This window comes from Lepisma saccharinum, chromosome 1, assembly GCF_977018435.1.
Source record: "Lepisma saccharinum chromosome 1, izLepSacc3.1, whole genome shotgun sequence".
NCBI classification, from domain to species: domain Eukaryota; kingdom Metazoa; phylum Arthropoda; class Insecta; order Zygentoma; family Lepismatidae; genus Lepisma; species Lepisma saccharinum.
This window is the reverse complement of record NC_139229.1, coordinates 116,006,779-116,029,925: the sequence shown is the minus strand read 5'-3', so window position 1 is coordinate 116,029,925 and position 23,147 is coordinate 116,006,779. Positions and strand designations below refer to the sequence as shown.

The window sequence follows — 23,147 nt, the reverse complement described above, 5'->3', positions numbered from 1 at the left end:
CACTAGTTTGCACTACGTTTTACTCAATTTTTAGATATTCGGCATTTTTTAAAAGTTCGGCCTTTGAGTACGCCAGTGACCTCGTAATTACAATGCACTTGCAGAGCGCGCTGTAGGTACTGTTACAAGTTACAGAAAAATTTACAATTCTACCGTAACTGTCTGGTTGTTAATTTACAAAAGCGAGAGGCAACCGTTTTTTTTATTTACATTCGAATATTTTACCATGCATAAACATAGATAATGATTATAAATTAGTTTCTTTCACCATAAATGCATTAAAAATGAATAATTGAAATTACGTTAATTTGGGTAACTATGTAATAACCGCTAGTACTATAAATACGGTCATGGTATATTTTTTACGGCAGTTGGCAGCTGAAATTTTTACAGTGTGGCTTCATTAACTTTGAGGTACAGTTTTATTGCATTTGCGCCTTCTAGTTAATAAAATATGGAATCTGTTTTCGGGGATACAAGTTTAGAGGCATTTAGGAAAGTGATATACGCTGTTCGAATCACTAACCGACAAGCACTACATCTACCATTGTAGTACAGTGCATGTTAGGAAATACGTGAAGTTAAAGCAATACAAATGCAATACTCGAAGTACACACCTACTACAACTAACAGCACAACGAGGAATGAAATCCATGCTCACAATAGCCTCGACAACAGTAAAATACAAACGGAAAAATGCATTTAGGTTCTAATATAAAGGTTCGTAAATTCTCCAGTCGGAGAAGTATAATATGCTTCGTACACAATAATTTGCATTTTTTGTTGTGGGTATATTTGCAAATTCCCTTTAGAACAATGCTCCTCTTCGCAATAAGGAAGACTTCAAGAAAAAGCGTTGCTCAAGAAAGTTCAAGGACGAACACGTCCATAAGATAAACACATTTGGTACACACACACACACATGGTTTTCTGTTCCTCGTTTCCGGTCGAGTCAATATTTATCATCTTGCTGATAAAAGAAAAACATTGGTCTGATTTTTGAAGAGTGTTGTTTATTCTGGAGTCGTATACCCCAACTAGCGTTTCATGAAGATTGGTGACAATTTATCCCAGCTATCAGTAATTATCTTATTTGAAGTTCATCAACTGGCATTTTGGATGATTATTTTTTTCTATATTAACGAATGTTCATTGTTCCGTTGTTTCTTCCCTGTCTTCCTGTTTACACTGCGCTGATAGAGTTAATGTTCTGCCCACATAGGCACATTTTGAATGCAGTTGTGAAAAGTGTGTCCATGGTTCTGCCCTCCTTACGTGAATAAAGCAGCCAGATATTGGCTCTTGTTTACACCCTTATACCCTTATGTTCCAATGGGGGTGAACGAATATTAAAATTCTTCTCTGCTGGCCACCCATTTTGCTACCATCACTTAATCCGCTGACCTCCATGGGGGAGTGGTTAGCACAACGCTCTACGGCGCCAGGGGTCGCCGGTTCGAATCCCGGCCTGGGATTTCTTTGTGAGTGTTCCTTCATCAATTTCATCAAATCGTTCTTCCTCATGGTCCTGATTAGTCAAAAGTGGCGTAAAATAACCATCACTTAACCGCCATGAAAGTACTTCTTCGCGTTTTGTAATCAAGGGGTTCCGGGTTTGATACCCGGTAGAGGCACATAGTGGTTCGGATCCCACTTTAAACTGCCGATTAGCCTTACTGTGCATAAAGTGGATTTAAAACACCAACTCAACTCAACTGATCCCACTGGTTGCTCCGTGTTGGCATACAGATGACATTTTCAACATACAATAGTTGTTCCTTCAAATATTCATACATTAGATAAAATGTTTTCAGTATCATACGAAGGTAATGGATCGATGAAAATTTTCTAATAATTTGAATGTTGTTACAATGGTTTGTTATACAGGGTGACCCAGAGATGTATACCCATTTTGGAATGAACATTACACAGTTAATTGTACACCAAACTGTATTATTTTTGTTGTATAATGTGTGTGATCTATTGCCATTTATTTTACATTTATTTATTTATTTATTTATTTATTGCAGTTACCATGGAGTCGTGGTCGGTGGAACATCACGTGTTCATGTATGATGCCTATGTTGCAGCTCAGAGGTTGAGCACCTGGTGGTGTTTTTGGAGTTACAGTGCCTGTGGTTCGAAACTGCTTAACTCATTTTAAGATTGTGTTGCATGTTGGAACTGATCCATGCCGCCTTACGTGGAAGGTCCGGCGGAATAACCTCTGAGCTGCAACCACTGAGTCGCCGTTTCTCACATAGGCATCATACGTGAACACGCGATGTTCCACCGACAACGACTCCATGATGACTGCAATAAATAAATAAATAAATGTAAAATAAATGGCAATATATCACACACATTATACAACAAAAATAATACAGTTTGGTGTACAATTAACTGTGTAATGTTCATTCCAAAATGGGTATACATCTCTGGGTCACCCTGTATTAGCATGCCGTGTTAATTGAACATTATCCATTGTCTAGTGCTTATAGCTATACATATTGTAACACTGCGTTTCGAGTGCCTTCAAGAAATTAGTTCACGAGAAGAGGTGCTCTTTCGAAACATTGGTGGAATATGTATAGTTTAAAGTACTAGACAATGGATAATGTCAAATTAACATTGCATGCTAAAAATGTTCTGCCATGTACTCATTCTATTTTTTCTATGCGTTGTTGCTTGTCCACAAAGCATAAACGATGTTATCGGATTGATTGGACGTTCGGCTTGATATAATTTTAAGATGATCCAGAGTTGAAAAAGATATATAAATTTCCTGACACCATGACAGAAACCAAGGCAAGAAGATTAAGTTGGGTAGGACACATTAGAATGAACAAAGACAAGAGTAACGAAAAAGGGATTCTCCTAAAAACCTGAGCAGAGGAAGAAATGTTCGACCAAGACGAAATAGATGAATCCGAGAGGTCATTGCGAATAAGAAGATGGAATCAGAAGGTGCTACGTAGGACGAAATGGACCGGCATTGTTGAAAAGTCTAAAGCAGTACTACGCCAAAGATAGAAAAAGAAAGTGGACAGAATAACTGTTATTATTTTTTGTCCTTATCAGGTTGTATCTATAAAGTGGATGTTGTAGCAATCTTGAGGTGGGTGATGTAAATAATAACAATGAGACAGAACTGCATTAATGTTTCAACTAAATATAGGAAACGTGTGAGTGTGAGTTTATATTGGGAATGTTCATTATGATCTCCCTTTCTTTATCAATCAACTTCTACTTGAGAAATCGTTGCGAACCATAATTAGAAAAAGAATGCTGAAATTTAAGTTACATACCCTGTGTTACACGTTACGTTCACATAGTAGAAATATTAAAATACACTACTTACTAGCTCTCGATAAAAACTTCTATGGCAAATCCAGGATATGTTAATGGACAGGCATCCAAAAACTTGTATTTCCAATGGAACAGATGTAACACGCACCACACAGCATTAAATCAAGTTTTAAACGAATCGTATGTTTATGACGATGGAAGAGATTAATGCTATTGGTTCTGGCAAAAGTGTTCTTGCGCTCCACCAATCGGCATTAGATCGAAAGCCTATTCCATTGAAGTGCCGGCGCGAGAAAAGTTGCTAACAAAACAGGCACGTCGAACGCACGAGCAACCCACACCTTTTGAAGTCAACTGCGATATGATGACACACAACCACAGCCTGGGATGTAACCCCTTGCAGTCGTCTGCCTTTCGTGCCGACAGGCGGGACAGGGTTGCCAGTAGAAAAGGAAAAACAATCATAAGCTGAAAAAAAACATAAATCTGTCAACTGCTAGTTCGATCAATGCACTTCATTGCTAGTAGTGTACAGAACAGCATCTGAATTTTCTGAACTCTCCGTCCAGAATATATCATATTGTAGGCAGAGGGAAAATCAAGGGAACTCACTACAATGTAATGGATTACATTCTTCATTCACTTACCATGGCTGTGATTAATCAAAACAATATAAGAACGGCAATAATAATAATAATAAAAATAACACCCTTAATATCTGAAAATTTAAATAAGAACTCCGTGGCGCAATAGCCCTTTCAAGGCTTTTCTGATGACACGTGACGTGGTCAGCGCATCGGTTCCCATCGCTGCTATTTTCTGGCTTTCGACACCAGGAAAATCTAATTGGACTGTCCTAAACTGACCTTATCGAACTGATTTGTTAGGACTGCATTAGAAAGTGGTCGCGAATAAGTAAGTGGCTTGGTAAGAATATACTCGGGAATACATAATTCTGCTCCTGCTCTTTGGTGGCATATTCATCAAACTTAACAGGTTTGTTTCTTAATTTACTTTTATTTTCTGCCACTTTGAGTTGTAGGCAGGACGAGGTTGAATGAATGGTGATTATATGAAATCGATGCCAGGACTCGAACGTAGAACTTTTGTCGTCATATCGTGACAGAGTACTCAACGCATTCAATTTTTAACTGTTATACCACGTAATAATTTTCTATTGTGTTAAAACCAACGGATCACGGAGAGTGGGTAGCAATTTTACGGGAACGTTGGTTTGCCCTGAAGTAGACTCCTCCGCCCCCGTTCTCCCCAACACTGGCAGAGAAAATGAAAACTCATGAAACCTAGGTTTGCGTTGCTTTTAGAAATTTGCGACAGAATAAGCTCCTCCAGTCACCTCCATCACGTGACCAAGTGACAAGTCCCATTATATAGGGTAAAGGGGGACAGATAGCGCACATTTTCAGTCAACGCAAAAAAGCTGTTTATTTATCTTTTTATTTTTTTCAATGTACTTTACATCATTTTTCAGTTCTTGAGGAACAATAAAAATGTACGATGGCTAAGTTCTGTAGCACCATGTAGCGACAATATGCGCGCAAAAAAATAGTCGTGGTTCCATTTTTTCACTCTTTCACACGCAGAGCACTTATCAGGATAAACTGAACAAGTTTCGTGGAACCAGCTTACGTATTTGATGCATTGTATCCTGTTTGCTGTGGACATTAACTCTTGGTACAGTTGTAGGCACTCTTTTTTTTCATTGTCGGTAATAGTTTCGTTGCGGTCACAGAAACATAAGCGAAGATGAGTTCGTTGCCGGGTGGAGGCACAAGTGGTTCGGATCCCACTTTTAAACTGTAGGTCCAGTCCCGATTAGCCTTCCTGTGCATAACGTGGGCCTAAAACCAAAACTCAAACTCAGAAAGCGAAGGTGAACATGAGCCGGTAGCCTTATATCCTGCAATTCCACAAGTTCTTGGAAAGAAGTTGCCTTCACAGGTAGACTCTGGTTTGTGGAATTGTCGACTCGCTTCCCGCACTTTCATCTTCTCGTTAATCATACGCTGTGCAGCTTTCTGATGTCTTCCTCCGTCCAAGATGCTCGTTCCCTTGATCTCTGGTGCGTTTTTGACATATTTCTGTAAAAAAAAGTTGAAAGAGTAAAGACTGAGGTAATGAAACGAGTAGAACATTTGGTTTATGAGTGATAAAACAATAGTATCAGACTCCGTAGTAGATTACTGATATTGTAAACTTTCATGGAAATATAAAAACGCCACCATCTGTCCCACTCAACATTGCGTCATTTTACCCCACAACGTCGAGACAAATGTTTACACAAAACCCACTAGATGGCAACACTGACCTTAATATACAAAACAAGAATGGAAGTGCAGTAGACAAGCTTCCCGAAAATGCGTTTGAAAATTTCTCAATTGCTTCCTATGTGAGATCTATGATGCTTACAAAATAGTGGTAATAAATTTATTTCACTTACAAGCTATGTCCTGATAACGAAAAATCCTTGTAATTTCTCTGCTATGTGATGTATCGGGAACACAACGCTCATTCGTTGGTCCTGTTGTCTCTTCTTTAAAACTGTGGAAAAGTGGCGCCAACGGCCTGCTCCTTCTATGCTAGACATGTCCTCCCTTTACCCTATGATTGAACAACTAAAAGTGCTTGAAGTGCTGTATGTTACAATCGAACCATGTCTGGTACCTCACGTGGATGTGTTGGGGAGAAGTGTGGTATTTGAAAGATTTCCAATGCCAGAGTAAATTCCATCCTATTTAGGGAGCGTGTCTTTCTAACCAATGTACCAAAGAACGGGAGCAGCATAATGGGCAGGAGCACCATCGTGCTGGTCATGCAGCGTTAAGGCTTGGCTGGACGTGAATGCTTTAGAAGGAATTCTAAGTAGATGTAATTTTTCAGATTTTGGAATATCGTAGCGGTTTTTCGAAAGGAAGAGAAAATTCGAAAACAGCTTCCGTGGTGACGGTCAAAGGTCCAGTCGAGCCTTAACGAGTGTGTGTTATGTAATGGGATTTTATGGTCAACCTGTACATAACAAATTATTATTTATTATTAAGGGTAGGGTTGTACTGCAACTCCCCTTGTCTTACTCCTCTCTCTCTCTCTCTCTCTTACACACGCACTATTACAGGGTGGCTACTCACCGGGAATTCCTTGAATTCCGGGAATTATGCGTGATTTCTACTAAACTTTTTTTCTCCGTAGACGTGAAAAATTACAACTTTTCCTAATCCAAATCCTATACATATTTTATGCAAATAATTTTTTTTTCGTAAAATTTCCTTGCTCGCTTTGCTCGCAGTTCCTACTTTTCTTAGTCTTATCAAGTTTATGACCATAGCTAGGAGTCGGCCCTGGGCGCCGAACTATGTAAATGAAAAATGTTGTAAAATTGATTGGTTGATTTGTGGTTTTAAGTCCACTTTATGCACAGAAAGGGTAATCGGGACTGGACCTACAGTTTGAAGTGGGATCCGAACTACTGTACCGTGTGGAGAAGAAGAATTGAAATCGTTTGTTCGAACACAAAAGCTTTAGCACCAACTTCTACCCCCCTTTTTGCATAATTTACGAGGATAATAACGTCTTTGATACTACTACTACTGCTACTAATAATAATAAGAAGAAGAAGAATAATAACATCAACAACAACAACAACAACAACAATGTTGGTCCCGGCGGGTTTGAATCCTGGCTTGGGCATGGATGTTTGTGACTGTCCATTCATCAATTTCATCATAGCACTCATCCCCATCTTCGCAAATTAGCCAAACGTGGCACAAGAAGCGAAGTAAAATAAAACAAATCAATAATAATAATAATAATGTTATAATAATATGATTATTAACACTATTACTATTATTATTAGTACGTTTATCCTGGCACTTTCTCCCCGCCCGCTCAGACAAAAATTCGTGATTGCGCCTCTGATTGTAAATAGAAACTCAGCACCTTAAATTAAATATTTTAATTAGCATATTCCGTATACCGTTTAATTGAATTATAATTTTTGGATGTTGGAATCACATAAACCCTTTATATTATGAAGATATTTGTGTGTGGATGTTGAGAGGCGGTAATATGTATGGTTGAAATAGAGAATACATCTGGTTGAAATAGATAATACATCTGCTTGAATTTTTGGAAAGTTCGACTTGAAAACCGGGAATTATACTTGAATTTTATCATGGTCCTAGAGCAGCCACCCTATATTATGAAGATTCAATTTACAGCTTTATAATTTAATTTATTAACTTTTAAGTTTTGTACTTTCGAGAACCTTCTCACCCCACGAGTGTTGTTTTTCGCTAATGCAGTTGCGACACGCACAAAAAAATTAGTAGGCGGCCAAAGAGGAGTAGGTGGCAGACAGAGGTATACAAAAATACAGTATATTATACATGGTAATGATTATACAGTTATATTTTAATAGTAAATTTTTCTTTAATAACAGGGATTGGCGTCAGTCACTTTTCTTGGGGGCTCTGACCTACACTGGCCGCCCACTGCGCTGACGTGAAGTATTTGCGAAAATAAAAGCTATTACAACTACGAGTCATTCCATGCCAAATCAACACAGATATGTCTAACCGCGGCAGCTGGCACGAATTTGGCCGCACAACATTATTAAAAATTAAAATCCTGTAATCTAACTTATACTAAACTAAACAAACCCACGCACTGCTAACCACCAAACCCTAACTCTGCAATCGTCTCAACCCACCAGAAATCGACGGAATATCCTCACCAACCTGACCATCTCCTATTTTCATGAAATTTGGGGAGTTGAAACTATGTATGGAGCTTAGTAACTGAATTTTTTTAGTTTCGTGTGTCTTGTAATTGTTAAATTATTCAAGGTCCAAGTTAGCATAAATTGCCCATTTTGACCCGCTTAGCTATACTAAATGTGCTGTAACTACATCCCTATTTCGCTTAGCTAATTGTACAGGAAATTGAACAAGCTTTCCAGTGATATATAACAAGCCTACCTTTGGATGAAAATATAATTTTGTCACGTGACCTTGACCTTTGATCTTCAATATCTCAAAACATGTCATTACCAAAAATCGTGAAAAAAATATATTTGGTTCCTCATGCCATACTCTAAATCATATCAAAAAATCATTCAGGGACTGCAATGGGATCAGAAGATACAAAATAATATGTGTAACTATGTGACTGATAAAAGCCTCATTACATGAATTATGACGAGTCAAATGTCTCTTAACACCCCCTACAAAATATAAAGGAGTTATCCTGGTCATGAAAGAAATAGGTTAGGCACAGGAAGATCCCTAGCTGTGTTGTCAAGCGCAGGTTCGGCATATTGTTGACCGCCATATTGAATTGAACGCAAAAATTTCAAAGGAAAGGAAGGGGGGTGATGTGATATATCAAATCAGACTAGAAATTCACGAGAAATGAAGCGGCGAAGGTTTTTCCAACGTATCTTTAACCAGCAAAAATTTATTACTGCATGCTTGTAACCATTTTCTCCTTTTCGAGGTGTTAAAAACAAAGCATTAGAATGCTCCTAACGTGTAAGGAACTCCTCGAGATCACGCTGACATCTCGGGAGAGTAAGAAGTATACGCACCATTGCATATGATTTTAATCAGCGACATTCACCAGATAGTTGAATAGTGAAGAATATTGGGAAAAGTATCTCAAACAATTGCGTGACACTTCCTTTGGAATGAAAAATTCTTCAGTGACGAGGCTAATTTTTATGTTCACGGTGAAGTTAATAAAAATAATATGCAATGCCTGTGATTTTATAATCTACAGTAGACAGATCCCAGCCGAATGGTTGTTGCTGGTAAGCTATTGATGTGGTATAGTGTATGGAGAACGGGAATGGTTGGTCCATATTCAACAACGGAACCTTAAATGGTGAGGGTTTGTTGGATGTGTTATGTGAACAGGTTTTTCATCTTTGCTTACTATGGCACTTTTCCAGAGTTTTGAAACAGGATAGAGTGTGACCACATTATGTGGACATTGTGGCAATTTCTTCACGGTAAATTTCTAGGTAGATTGATGGGCAGACAGGAATCTATTAAAAGGCCTGCACATTCCATAGATCTAACATCTTAAGAGGACTTTTACCTTCAGAACCATTTGAAGAGAATGGTGCATGCACTAAAAGTCCGTGATATTGACCATCTGTGAGAAGGCATAGTTGCTGCTTGCGATGATGTTGCACCTGCTACATTGCCAAATATTCTATGTGAGTGTGAGAGACGTCAACGAGTGTGCTCACAGAAACATTGACATTATAATGTGCATATATCTTAAGTGAAAGATATGCGTATAACTTATTGCTGGTTAAAGATACATTGGAAAAACCTTCGCCTCTTCATTTCTCGTGAATTTCTAGCCTGATTTGATATATCACATCACCCCCTTTCCTTTGCAATTTTTGCGTTGAATTCAATATGGCGGTCAACAATATGCCGAACCTGCGCTTGACACACACAGCTAGGGATCTCCCTGTGCCTAACCTATTTCTTTCATGACCAGGATAACTCCTAGGAGGTGTTAAGGGACATTTGACTCGTCATAGTTCATGTAATGATTCTTTTATCAGTCACATAGTTACACATATTATTTTGTATCTTCTGATCCCATTGCAGTCCCAGAATGATTTTTTTATATGTTTTAGAGTATGGCATGAGGGACCAAATATATTTTTTTCACGATTTTTGGCGATGACGTGTTCTGAGATATTCAAGGTCAAAGGTCAAGGTCACGTGACAAAATTATATTTTTATCCAAAGGTAGGCTTATTATATATCACTGGAAAGCTTGTTCAATTCCCTGTATAATAAGCTTTATTTGAGCTTCCTAGGCGAAATAGGGGCGGAGTTACAGCACATTTAGTATAGCTAAGCGGGCTCAAAATGGGCAATTTATGCTAACTTTGACCTTGAATAATTTAACAAATACAAGACGCACGAGACTCACAAATTTTCATAGTTACTAAGTTCCATGCATAGTTTCAACTCCCTAAATTTCATGAAAATCGGAGTTGGTCAGGTTGTGGGCTGGGTTGATTTCATATGGAATGACTCCTACGTCACTTGATATTAAGTAAGATGATAATTTAACGATTGATTGATTGATTTGTTCGCTTCTTTCGATATTCTGCCGCTTTTAGCTAATCGCGAAGATGAATAGTGAGAGGATGAAATGGAAGAAGGGACAGTCACAAACCTACATGGACAGGGCACAACACAAGTCACACAGAGGATTATACTGGGTATGAGTCTAGACGCCAGTCTTGTTGATCTGTATAAGGTAGTGCAGGGTATACTACGTGGAAGATAAATTGACATTTGGGTGTCTTCAGGAAGGGTCACCTCTTAGACCTCTACATCGTACATAGATGGCAGTGGTAGTTTAAAAAACTTCCAGTAGGGGATTCCAATAATAACTACTCGTGAATCATTGGGGCATTGTATATATAATTACCCCTTCCCTAAGTGTCAAAAATTACCAATCAGAAGGGCGGAGGGAGAAGTTCTTCTCACCTGCTTAAAATGCCACCCTGCTTAGATGTAAGGTAACGAGGAAAATGAAAGTATGGAATTGTAATATCAAAGTTCCAAAACATATTAAAAATTCTACTACACCTCTCATTCAAGCCTGTCAAAAATCCTGGTGTTATATTTCCTTTCTTTCCGGCTAGTTATTACTTATTACATCAAGATTGGAAGTCGTGAAAGCCTGCTCCGTGATCTTTCCAGTTGCACTTCGAGTAGTATAAAAAAAAAAGGATGGAATGCCCAGTGCTGTTTCATCCTTGACCTTGCTCATGGCAGAGTGACTCACTCACTGCTGCCGGGAATTATAAGAATTGTAAGGCGGGTGCATTTCTGCCTTTTTCGTTCCATCATTTCGCTATTTCGCCTCCTTGTGGCGCTAGCGTCGTCACGACTCGTCTTCGAGTCAGCGTTGCCAGTACCGGCACATAATCGCACTCTTCTTTAAACTCCCGGAATAGACATTGGGGTTTCCTTGTTCATTTATCTTATAAGATTAATTACAGATGCAGGATGAAAGGGTTTCGAGAAAGGAGAAGCAAGAAATAAAGGAGGCGGTTCTTAGAAAAACAAATGTAACAACAGAGCACAAGCAGATGGTTTGGAGGGTTTTTTTCCGGACACAAATTGTGCCTGAAGCAACAGAAAGAAGAATGCCCATCGAATTACTCGACTGGCTGTGAAGAAGAGAATCATTCTGTAGCCATGTACGAGTTATTTCCTACTTCAAGAAATTTTGCTGTTGTTTATAGTCTCTCTCTCTCTCTTCTCTCTATCTCTATCTCTCAAGGAGATTTCACACCGAAGGCGAGCCGTAGCTAGAGATTTCTGCGCCCGGGGCGAGAATAAATTTCGGCGCTCCCTACACTCGCCTTGTTCAACTTCTACTTTGGCTTTTTTTTTTTAAGGGAGGGTTAGGAGCATTTGTTGTTGTGCCTTACTTAAATAATGTCGTTCATTCAAGTTGACGTTTCATTTATGCTAATAATTGTAGCAATTGTATGTAATTGTAGCAATTACAACCATCGAGTTGTTGTTTGTACGTATACATATTCTTCTGAATCAAGGATCATTATTGATTGATTTGCTTTATTTTACTTCGCATTTTGTGCCACTTTTGGCTAATTTTCGAAGATGGTAATGACTGATGATATGATGACATTGATGAATGGACATTTACAAACATCCATGCCCTGGCCAGGATTCGAACCCGGGACTGCTGCCGTCGTAGCGCGATGTGCTAACCACTTCGCCACGGGGCCGGCAAGATCATTATTGACCTCTCGGTGTGCACTGATAAAAAATCTTAGAAATGAAACTAATCCATGCAAAAAAAAAAAAAATATATCTAAGAAAGATCATTAATGTAATGTAATGTTTTTTCTATTACATGAAACCCTTTCAAATACCCTGCAAAGTCATTGTACAAACTAGCTAAAATCATTCAGAATTAATGTAATGTTTATAAAGTATAAGCTATTTACACTGCAAAATGTTATACTGATCAGCTGAAATCAACAACAATAAAACAAAAACTTATTAAGAACTACAATCAGTACATGATTATTTGACAATTCTCCTGTGCGAACATACTAGCTACAGTTTCACTCCTCTTGCCTTTCGAGCAGCAAAGTCATTAATAACATCATCGAACACAAGTGATTGAACTCTGTACTTCTCAACAGACAAAGTAGCCAGGTTAGTCAGCTTTTCTTGACTCAAGGAAAAACGCAAGTAATTCTTTATAAGCTTTAGCTTACTAAAACTCCTTTCACAAGATGCAACAGACGAAGGTAGAGTTAAAAATAGTTTCAATGCAGTGACAAAATTTGGGTACAACTCAATACATGATATTTTATGAATGAATGAGAGAGCAGCAAGTGGTGACAATTCTGACAAACATTCCAAGTGAAAGTCTTTTAAAAATGCTTGCGCATGATGTTTAAAGAACAACATGAAGTAACTCACTTCATTTGATATCCTCGGGGTATAATAAAGCCGGATCAAAGACTCCCTTTCTTAACGTTTTTTCTGACATAACTGCCATATTGCTTGGAATAATTACGGAAAAATCCTCCAAACTCCTTTCATTAGCTTGAATCAATCACCTATTTGTGACAAAATTGAATCCAATGCACAAAACAAGCTCTTCTTATTTTTTTTGTTCTTCATTTATGGCTACACTTTCATCTTCTGCAACTTCATCGAAAAATTTGGATTTCTTTTTGGGACGCTGTTCTTTACTTGACTTGCAATGTTCATATCATCGCAGATCTGTTTGCTTTTCTCAATACCGTTAGTCACAATTGTTTCCCGATTGGCAGACAAAGCTTTGCAGTCCCTCTATGTATTTTAACAGACTTTTCTTGTAGCCGTAAAGCTGATCACATCACCCCCACTCACGACCGGATCAAGAAAGTGTGGGGCGTTACCCCCACACCCCCTATACGCCTTCATGGCGTGGTGCTAAGCACAGGGGAACACTTTACCTTTTTAGATATAAAGCATATATACACAGAAGTTTCACAAACATGAGTTCTCCCCCCTCCCAATTTCGTTTGTATTTCATTCCCCATTTATTTTTAATGGTGTATATTTTCTTATTTATACTTTACGTACCTTTTACCTCAGCTTGTGCCCCCCCTCTCTCACACAAACTCTATTCTCCCTATTCACTCTACTCCAAAAGATGGCGAAGAGACTCGATGCCGTCACCTATTGAAAAAACACTTGGCAGTTTTGGTCCAGACCCGTAGCCAGGATTTTATTTCGGTAGAGGGGTGGCTCATCCTTTATTAGCAGCCGTCATCTAAAGTCGGAAAAGTTGGGGGTAGATGCCCTGAAGATGAATTTCTCAGTTTAATCCTGCAAAGCCGTGCATTTAGCGTACGGACTAAGGTCTGGACCGTACGTCCGTACATGCCATGAAATTTCCGTACAAGACCGTACGGTTGGCAACGCTGTGCTTTCACCACTCGATTTTCCTCCTCCTCCTCCTCTTCCGATATGCGCGGCCCTGCTCTACAGTTAGCTGGGACAGGCTATAGCAGCAAAAATATTTGAAATGCAATTTTTAACACTATGTGGAGACACATAGTGGTTCGGATTGCATTTTAAACTGAAGATCCAGTCCCCATTACTTAGAACAAAAACTCAATGTAATTTTAGCTTTTTAGATTCGGAAAGCATGTTGCGCCAAAATTCGACATTTACAGTTGCGCAAGTTTCATCTGCTCTACTTTACTTGCCACTATTAATGTCCTTTACAAGAAGAAATACCTTGTTTCATCTTTCGATATAAGACACATGCTGATTGTACATTATATATTCAAGGATGGCCACAGAAAGTACGTAAACACAGACAATAGAGAAGTTTTTTTTCTCTCCATATTTCAAATGAATGATCTTGAATATGTAGTTTTAATATTGCGAGTTTTTAACTGGAAAGAGTGCTGCTTCCTGGACGAGGGTTAATGAATGATCCTTTCATTTGGCTCACGGAGGGTTTACAAATTGATAAGTGCATATGAATCTTAGCATTTAATTACCGATAATGTCTTGCAGGGAAGGTTTCAAAACACACAAGGAACGCATTAAACTTTCCCAGCATAAGAACGAGAATTTTCACACAGGATATACTGAAAAATGGTAAAAAAAAAAATAAATTAGCGCAAAATGAATATCGACGAATCGATGGAATTACTGAAGAGATCACTTACTGAAGTAAATTTTCCTCTGGCTAATGTAGAGAAAGAGATTTCTCGATAGGGTTCAATAGAAATATCCATAGCGCTTGGGAAAAGAAATATTTTTACATACTACGTATATTGTGGAAAGTAATTTAGACCAAAAAAATCATCAAATTTGATCGTTAGCAACTTAGCAATTCTTCTGTTGTTCATAACGCTTTAAAACTCTCGGGAAAAGTTTAACTTATTTACAATTTTCATTATAGGCGTCGACTTTAGAGGGGTTATTGTTGTCAATCTTGCCCTCCCCCTCACCAAATGTTATGTGAAGTTAGCACCCTCTGATTGTCATACTATCAAAATAAATCCTCCATTACCAAAAACTCTAGGATAAGAAAGCCTTGTCATGGATCGAAGTTCGTTTTCATACCATACGGAAGTAACATGTTATTATTTACGTGTTGGGTTGAGTTTTATATTTGTTCCATTCTGTATGATATTGTACTCCCCAGAAAACGTGCACTTTGGCTAAAACGAGATATCGCACCAGGCGCAGCTCGTGGATTGTTTTTTTTTGGGGGGGGGGGGGTTCACCGATGTAATATGAAACCAGTGGCGTGTCTACTATCCTCCAAAAGTGGGGGGGGTTACATATACATTTTTTACCATATACAGCCATCATTTTGACATATTTGAATGAGAAACTGTTACGAAGGTGTTAAGGATGTGTTTATGACTCACTGGCCTCAATTATTTCATACAGCACAAAATATAATAAATAACATCAATTGTAAGCTATAACTACAATTTAAAAATCGACTCGTCAGAAGTGATCTTACTGTTCTTGAAGAGTAGTCGCACATGATATGTGCGCACTAGAAATCGAACCTGAAACCCCTTGATTTTAAAAGCGACAGTCTTGTTCAAATTTTGAGTGGGTCAACAAACACATGCTTTACCTCTAATTTCCTTTCAACGCACGAGAATGTTTGTTTACGATAATATATCCATTTCCAGCGGTCATTTCTTCCTGCACAGACAGCAACACCTACACTCCATCAAATGACGTTACCTAAGCACAGTCCACCCCTCGCTTCAGTCAAAGCATCATTCAATATTTTTTAACGGCTATCCAAGCACTTCAAAAACTAAAAAAATAAAAAACAAAATAAAAAATTGAGACACTGGCAGGGTCGTGACTTTCAATTGCATCATTCCGTTACTTTCGCGTACCTGAAGTGTTTCCACCTTTTAAGAGAAAACGTCTGAATGTATGCACAAATTTTTGCTTTTATTTTAATTCATCTTCTATAATTCCAGCTTTTATTCATGGCTACTCATCCATCTCTGCCACAAGCTTGCAGTTCGTTTAAGACATTTGGCACAAAAGTGATACAAAGATTGAATATGTAGGGTTAGCACTTGTCCGGTTTTCCCCGGACATGTCATACATTTTAGCCTTATGTCCAGCGTCCGGGAGGAATTTGAAAAATATCGTAAATGTCCTACATTTTGAGCATCACATAATATTAATTAGGAAAATACGTAACAAAATAAAAGAATCATGCAAGTTACAAGTCTACGGACTGAGCTCCCAAACTCAATAGTGAAATTTATTTTGATGTAGTCATTGCCCAAAAAGAAAATAAAAGTTTGTCCTGCTATAAGCAAACGGGAAAACGGAAGCAATTAATGAACAAAGTTTTGAGACCACTTTCTGATGATGTCACTGTTCAATGCTTGAGTGGAATTTCATGCCTTGGGGGTTATACTGATGAACAGTGGCGTAGCAAGTGGGGGGGGGGGGCGACCGCCCGGAACCTCGCGCCTAAAGGCGTCCCGTGAGGTTGATACGAAAAATATAATAAATAGAAGTGGGGAAAAAAATTGGAAATGGTCAATTTTTGTGGGTCAAAAAATTAAAACATTTTGTTTTTATCTAGTTTTAAATTCTAGTTTAATGTTATAGTTTGAACGAATACGTCAAATCAGGAGCGTAACATACAGGCAGTCGGGCCCTAAGCTTAATGGAGCCCGAAAAAATTAAAAAAATTATCCTCGTATTTCTCATGTGAAATATTTATGCAAAAATTCACGATAACTCGCTACGACGTTTTTACCCATTTATTATTTTATTGAATAAAAAGTACTCTGTCTTGTATTTTCTTCTTTCTCTTGACCTTGCACTCCCGATTTTAATAAGTTAACAATAAAGCACCTCTAGCTGCCACGAAGCAACTGTGCGGCATTTAAATGCTTGCGTTGTTTCATTTCTTCCTACAGCAGGCCCATATGAAAAATTGCTGACGATATCCCAGAAGATTTTGTATCGATTCACATTGAGAGATTTCAAATGTAAAAAACGGATGAGGAGGGCCTCGCATTCTAATCTCGCCCATGTCTTGCAATATGTTGCTATGCCACTGCTGATGAAATAAGGTGTTTCCCATTCTTAAACAATATTTTGATTGTAAAGCAGGGGTATAGAGAACAAAGTTATTCAGGGTGTCTGCCAGTCAGGAAAGTCATGGGAGTCAAGAAAAAGTAAAGAAATCAACAAGTAGATCAAGAAGTCAATAAGAAGGCAATAAATTATTCTTGTGGTCAAGAATTTTTGTTATCACAATGACTGATTGGTTGATTCAGTTTATTTTACTTCACTTTTCTGTCCCTTTGGCTAATCGCCAAGCTGAGGATGAATGGTGCTAAGATAAGATGGATGAAGGGGCAGTCACAAACATATAGGAACAACCGACACAAGCCCCACATAAGATTATACTGGCTGTGAATCCAAACACCAAAGCCTCGCTAGCCTGCCAAAACAGTCGAGATGCATTAAGAGATAAAGCAGGTCTAATTCTCTTCTTAAATACAGTTTCAGTTTTCATCTTAACTGGCCCTATGGTAGATGTTTTCCTTAAATAAAAATATTTATTTTCTTAATTACTAATTTCCAACTTTACTTAAGTAGGGGTCCAATAAATAAACGTTAAGAAAAACAGGAGAAAAGTCCAGAAAAAGTCAATTTTTTTTGTTTGGTAGACACCCTGTTATTGAACTAAAAACTACCCAAGATGTAATCTGGAACCATTTCAAATTACGGTAATTGCTGAATATTTGTTTGCCATTAAAAAGAAAATGTAAAGTGCTCCCCTGTGCTTAGCATCACGCCATGAAGGCGTATAGGGGGTGTGGGGGTAAAGCCCCACACTTTCTTGATCCGGTCATGAGTGGGGGTGATGTGATCAGCATCACGCCCCTGACCGCCTTTACCCCCCAGGGTTTCCCCCAGGTACCCATGTCATTCGACGCTGGGTGGGCGCCGGGGCCGCTTCCAACGTTAGAAAAGTTCCCGGATTTGAACCGGCCAGGGATCGAACCCGGGACCTTGAGCATGGTAGTGAGACGCGTTACCGACTGAGCCACCGCGGCCATTACAGGTCATAATGCAAATATATTAAGAGAGTACTTTCATTACCATCAGCACAACAAACTCACGAGAGAAATATTTTTTTTCATAATGTCTGTAAACTGCTTAGTACTGTTCCCTATAATTTCAAAGAGTTTGACTGTCCCCTCTAACATAAATATATTTTGACTAAACCTGAAATTTTGAGAGAAATTGGCTCCTCTGAGAGGTTCCACTTAAATCATGTAGTAAGAGGTGCATTGTTTAGTATGATTGCAAGTTTTGAAATTTTGCATTTAAAAATTCATTTAGAATTCATTTTTCAAAACTGAAAAGTGTCATTTTTTAATTACTTTCTAACGTGTTCTACAGAAATGAGTATTATTATTGAGAATGTTTTGTGTCCTACATTTTGGGATAGCATGTCCTACATTTCCCTTATAACGATCTGGTAACCCTATGAGTATCGGCTTCAAACTTGAAGGCCACAGAGCAACACTGCAAGGGGAAAAGCAGTTCTTTGGCCGCGAGGACGGCGCGTTCTGCGAGAGCACGAACTGCGCATGTCAGTTTACCTGAGACGATGGTTCAGCAGTATCCGTTTCCATGGCAGGGGTTGTTCTGCGGGGGTTCAACCGAAGAACTGCACCAGCGCGGCTGGCTCTGTGTTTCTCTTTCGCAGCAAAGAGTTCGTCGTGTTGCGGCCTCAAAGACATTACTTTTTACGTAGGAATTTTTGCGAAAAGATAAAGATATTGTTTATTGTCCATTCTTGAAGTGAATACCGTACATTACTGGGGGTTCGCTGCTTCTGTGCGCTATAGGGCAAACCGCGCCTGTATTGTAGGCTGATCAATTTAAACTTATCACTAGAGCCCGGAAGTTCAGGCATTTAGTTTCGTTAAAATAGGCAGGCAAAAAGGCATTTATAATGTGGAAAATAGGCACTAAAAATGAAAAAAGGCAAAATAAACAAAAAAGGGCACATTTGGAAGTCGCTTACTTTTATCTATAATTTCTGGCAAAATGTTAAAATCTACATTGGGAAGAGCATTTGAATTTTCACCAAATTCACGCACGTAACCATGTAACTTAACACTTAATGGCACACTAAATTTCGGCATGATGACAAATACACGATCGTTTCCCTCCAAAGTGCAGAACTAAACTAAAGATAGAGAGCTTGATTTTGGAATGCATGCAAAGGCCCTTGGGCATTAGTGCTGTTTCTTGTCAATAACGTCCTGACACGGAGCTGGACGTGATGTCGTTATTGTGCAGATGTTCTGCAACAGGTTTTCAGCAGTCAATCATGCACAAGGAAATGTTAACCGAAAGGCAATACCCTAACTCAGCATGAAATACTTTTTTCTCACACTTTTCTCCTTCAGCAATGTTGAAACATGCGTGAGTTCAATATTACTTAAATAAGACGAAAATTATTCACATAATAAACGGAAGAAAAATAAATGCCAACAACGTTTTTTGGGAGGAAAATAATTTATATACACACTTTTTTTAAAAAAAGTGGTCCAATTTCATTGAAAAAGGCAAAGAAAGGCATTATAATTAAAAATAGGCAGTGGGGTCCCAAATAGGCAAAATAGGCAAAATGAAAAGGCTTCTAAAACATTCGAAACAACATAAAAAACGTATATCCGGAAAAATTTTATCAATATATCCAGTAGATAAAAAGAGGCATTTTGCCAATCTTCCGGGCTCCACTTATCACATTAGCTCAATAAGATCTTAGTACAATAATAATGCTATTGTTATTTTTTTAGCTATTCATAAGATGAATTAACACACATTATGACTAGTTCACATATCACATGTATGTATATGTATTACAGAAGAAAACCCAAGAAGATACCTATACTCATTCGTATATTGATTGATTTAGCTTATTTTTCTTCGCTTTTCTGCCACTTACGGATACTCGCGAAGATGAAGGGTAGAATGAAAAAGTTTTCCATCCCATTAAGCTAGCTAGCATTCAGGAATGGAGAGCTGTATACAGAGTCTTTGAATGTCCAGAGACTGAAGAATGGTTTTGTTTGTATCTGACACACACCATATGAGTAGTCATCGTCACGTAAAAATTTTGCTAAGCAAGTTTCTGCCTCATTTATATTTTTCATTACCTTCTTTCGAAGCTTCTTTCGAATGGGGTTATGAAATGTGCTTGCAGCTTCGCGACTAAGAATTTCCAGCCTCGTCTTGACCGAGGGGATATCTCTGAAGAGTTGCGACACAAGATCCTTGGCGTTTTCCAGTGTTTTTGGCACTTTTTCTATTCTCAGTGTGTTTTACACGTCTATCCCGAAAACTTGTGTACGCAGCTCTAATTACCGGGCAACGTTTTTCCTTTTACATTCAGTGCCAACAATGCGCTTGATCCTTTCTTTAATTTTGATAATCCGATAACTTATTGTGTTGTTTTCACCGAATGTATAACCTCGCCTACCCGTTCACTTGCTGCCGAATTCAACCCCTTTTGCTGCTTCGTTAGCGAATAAAGGCCGAATCACACGGAACTGTATTTACAATTAGTTGGCGCTGAACTGACGGGAAGCGATGGCTGCCTGACTGGTTTTAAGGAACAAGTCATGTTCGAATTGCAATTGGCTTTCCTCGACTGGATTCTGTGGAACAGCCAATCAGAGCGAAGTTTGGCCTAGTGAAGATAATCTGTGAGTTTGCCGACGGAAAGTTTTTTTGTATGTGTTTTCAGAGTGTTGGCTGGTTTCCTTCGCTTCGGTTCGTTAGGTATTTAATTTATGCAAAGCGATGAGATTTATACGTGGCAAATATGATTAACCGATAATGAAATTCTTATTACAACAAGTACATTGAATGTTCGATATATTTAGTTGAAAAAATGTCTTTTTAATGAATGAATGCCTCGAATCTCGTGTATGAGAATATGCATACCCGTGTTGGTTAAAAAGTTTTTTAAGTACGCATTGATTACCATATTTTCTTTCGAGCCAATTTTTAGTCCACACTTTTCTTACTTGTCCTACATCTTTTTAGATTGATTGCTCTGCGCAATGTCTTGTGGGAACAACAGTAGCCAGTCCGTCCAGGGCATTTCTACAGGGTGTCCAGTTCCGTGTGATTAGGGATTTAGTTGACGCTGGACTGGCTACCCATCTGCTAGTTATCGCCTCACAGGATACTTGTTACCGTACTTGTCGGAATACTTTGAAGGAGACAGGTCCAAATACCTGGTGAATATTACCATTTTCTTAATTTTGTAAGAGTTCTGTTTCATTTTGAGGAGCATTTGTACCTTGGGTCGCTTCGTCCATTAATGCTGTTCGAGCGCGTGTTGTGAGACCTGTAGAATTTTGTTGTGGCTTAAAAAAAAAAAAAAAAAAAAAAAACCTGATTCGAAACTCGAAATAGTTCCCGATCGACTCACAAGATATCCAAATTCGATGGATTGGTAAAACATTTGACAATTGGTTATTTATAATGGAGCTGGCTGCACTACAAGCACAAATACTGAAAGTACTATCATTATATATTCAAAACCGAAACTCTTCGGTTCTTAGAGCAAAATGAGAACTTGCCATGACTAGAACTCTTGAAACATTGAGAACAATTGATTCACCGTGTATAATGACTGTAGTTCTGAAGTTAGAAGAATGTTTTCTACATTTACATGACATTTTAGCATTTTCTTTCAATCTTTGGTACACAATGTGGATAGCCATTTTCAAGACTTAGGTTTATTTCCAGGTATATTCGTATTAAATGCAGATACATGACCTTCAGATGAATATCGTATTTTTTCTTGCTTATGTGAAAAGATGAACTTTAATGTAAGCGAAAGCAGGCCACTAGTTAAAATTTCTCACATGCACAAAGAAAATCCAAAGTCCCACCCGTCGCGCCGTCCCTGCAGGCGACACGTGTCGTTTGAGGATTTCACCAATTGAACGCAGACTTGTGCGGGCTGACTTGCCGCTACGGTGTGAAACGGTGTGCTCTGGATTAACTTGTTACCAAGCGACCTTTGTCGCGTGTCGTTTTGGTCTGAAAGCTTGATACGCACCCACCTTATTGTATCATTTTAGGTGTTTAATATGTTTAATATGTTTAAAATGTTAATTGTCTATTATGACGTAATTTGTGTTGTTCAATTGGGTAGTCTTTTATGATTATGGACCAACCTTAAAACATTGGATTGTGGGTTGTGAGGTGAGAGATAAGATTATAAAGGTTGCTGGAATAATGGAATTGTATAATTCGTTTTGTCAAGAATATCAGGATGTTCTACAGATGCGTTCACAGCCTCTTTTTTCATTAGATTATCCTCAACAGTCTCTGGATAATATTAATTTCCCTCGTTATTCACACATATTGGAATATTTTACTCAATGGCCAAGTTTTTATTTCATATACACAGATGGATCTAAAAGTGAGTCAGGAGTTGGATGTGCAGTGTACGATCCACAACATAAAAGAGACCTATTATTTCGGCTTCCACAAGACTGTTCAATATTTACAGCAGAATCTTACGCAATTTACCAAGCTTTAATATATGTCCAAAAATTAAATTTACGAAAGTTCTTAATACTTACTGACTCGCAAAGTGTATTACAGGCTCTTAAATCTTCTTACAAGAGTCTTTACAAATTATCCCCCTATATTATAAATTGCATACAATTAGTTCAAACAATACAAAAATCTGGAAAAACCATTGAGTTTTCTTGGGTTAAAGCTCATAGCAATATTACAGGTAATTCTCATGTAGATGAATGTGCAAAGAAAGCAGTGCGCCTTCCAAATATTACGAACTTATCATTATACTATACGGATCTTCTCCGTAGAGTAAAGAAGAAAATTCTGAATGAATGGTTTGATTGGTGTCGAAATGAACTTACAACAGTTGGAGAATCATACAGAACATTTGCTGAATTCAAAACACAAAAACCATGGTTCCATCATGTAAGTGCTACAAGAAATGTAATTGTATTAATTAATAGACTGAGAACGGGCCATTTGTGTACTAGGCAACATTTATCCAAAATTGGAATAACGAACAGTAAGAAATGTGAATGTGGCTGGGAAAGTGCAGATGCACAACATATAATACTGGAATGGTCAAAATATAATAGAGAGAGAAATATCTTGTATAAAACTTTAAATAATCTAAAGGTTCAGTTTCCAACAAATTTG

At 38.2% G+C, this 23,147-nt stretch overlaps 2 protein-coding genes across 6 annotated transcripts in view; one reads left to right on the top strand and one right to left on the bottom strand.

Annotated features, from left to right (window-relative positions):
- The window catches only part of LOC145999811 (LHFPL tetraspan subfamily member 2a protein), a 43,350-nt gene extending 39,678 nt beyond the window's left edge, over positions 1 to 3,672 (bottom strand). Inside the window, exon 1 of the mRNA XM_083137091.1 lies at positions 3,362 to 3,672. The gene's annotated coding sequence lies outside the window, so the exon portion shown is untranslated. The remainder of the gene's footprint in view (positions 1 to 3,361) is intronic.
- The window catches only part of LOC145999772 (leucine-rich repeat-containing protein 71-like), a 126,409-nt gene that overhangs the window by 53,650 nt on the left and 49,612 nt on the right, over positions 1 to 23,147 (top strand). The window contains exon 1 of one of the 5 annotated variants that reach the window (XM_083137085.1): positions 21,140 to 21,190. The exons of the other annotated variants lie outside the window; for them this stretch is intronic. The gene's annotated coding sequence lies outside the window, so the exon portion shown is untranslated. Of the gene's footprint in view, positions 1 to 21,139; positions 21,191 to 23,147 lie in introns of those variants that run through there. 5 annotated transcript variants of the gene reach the window in all.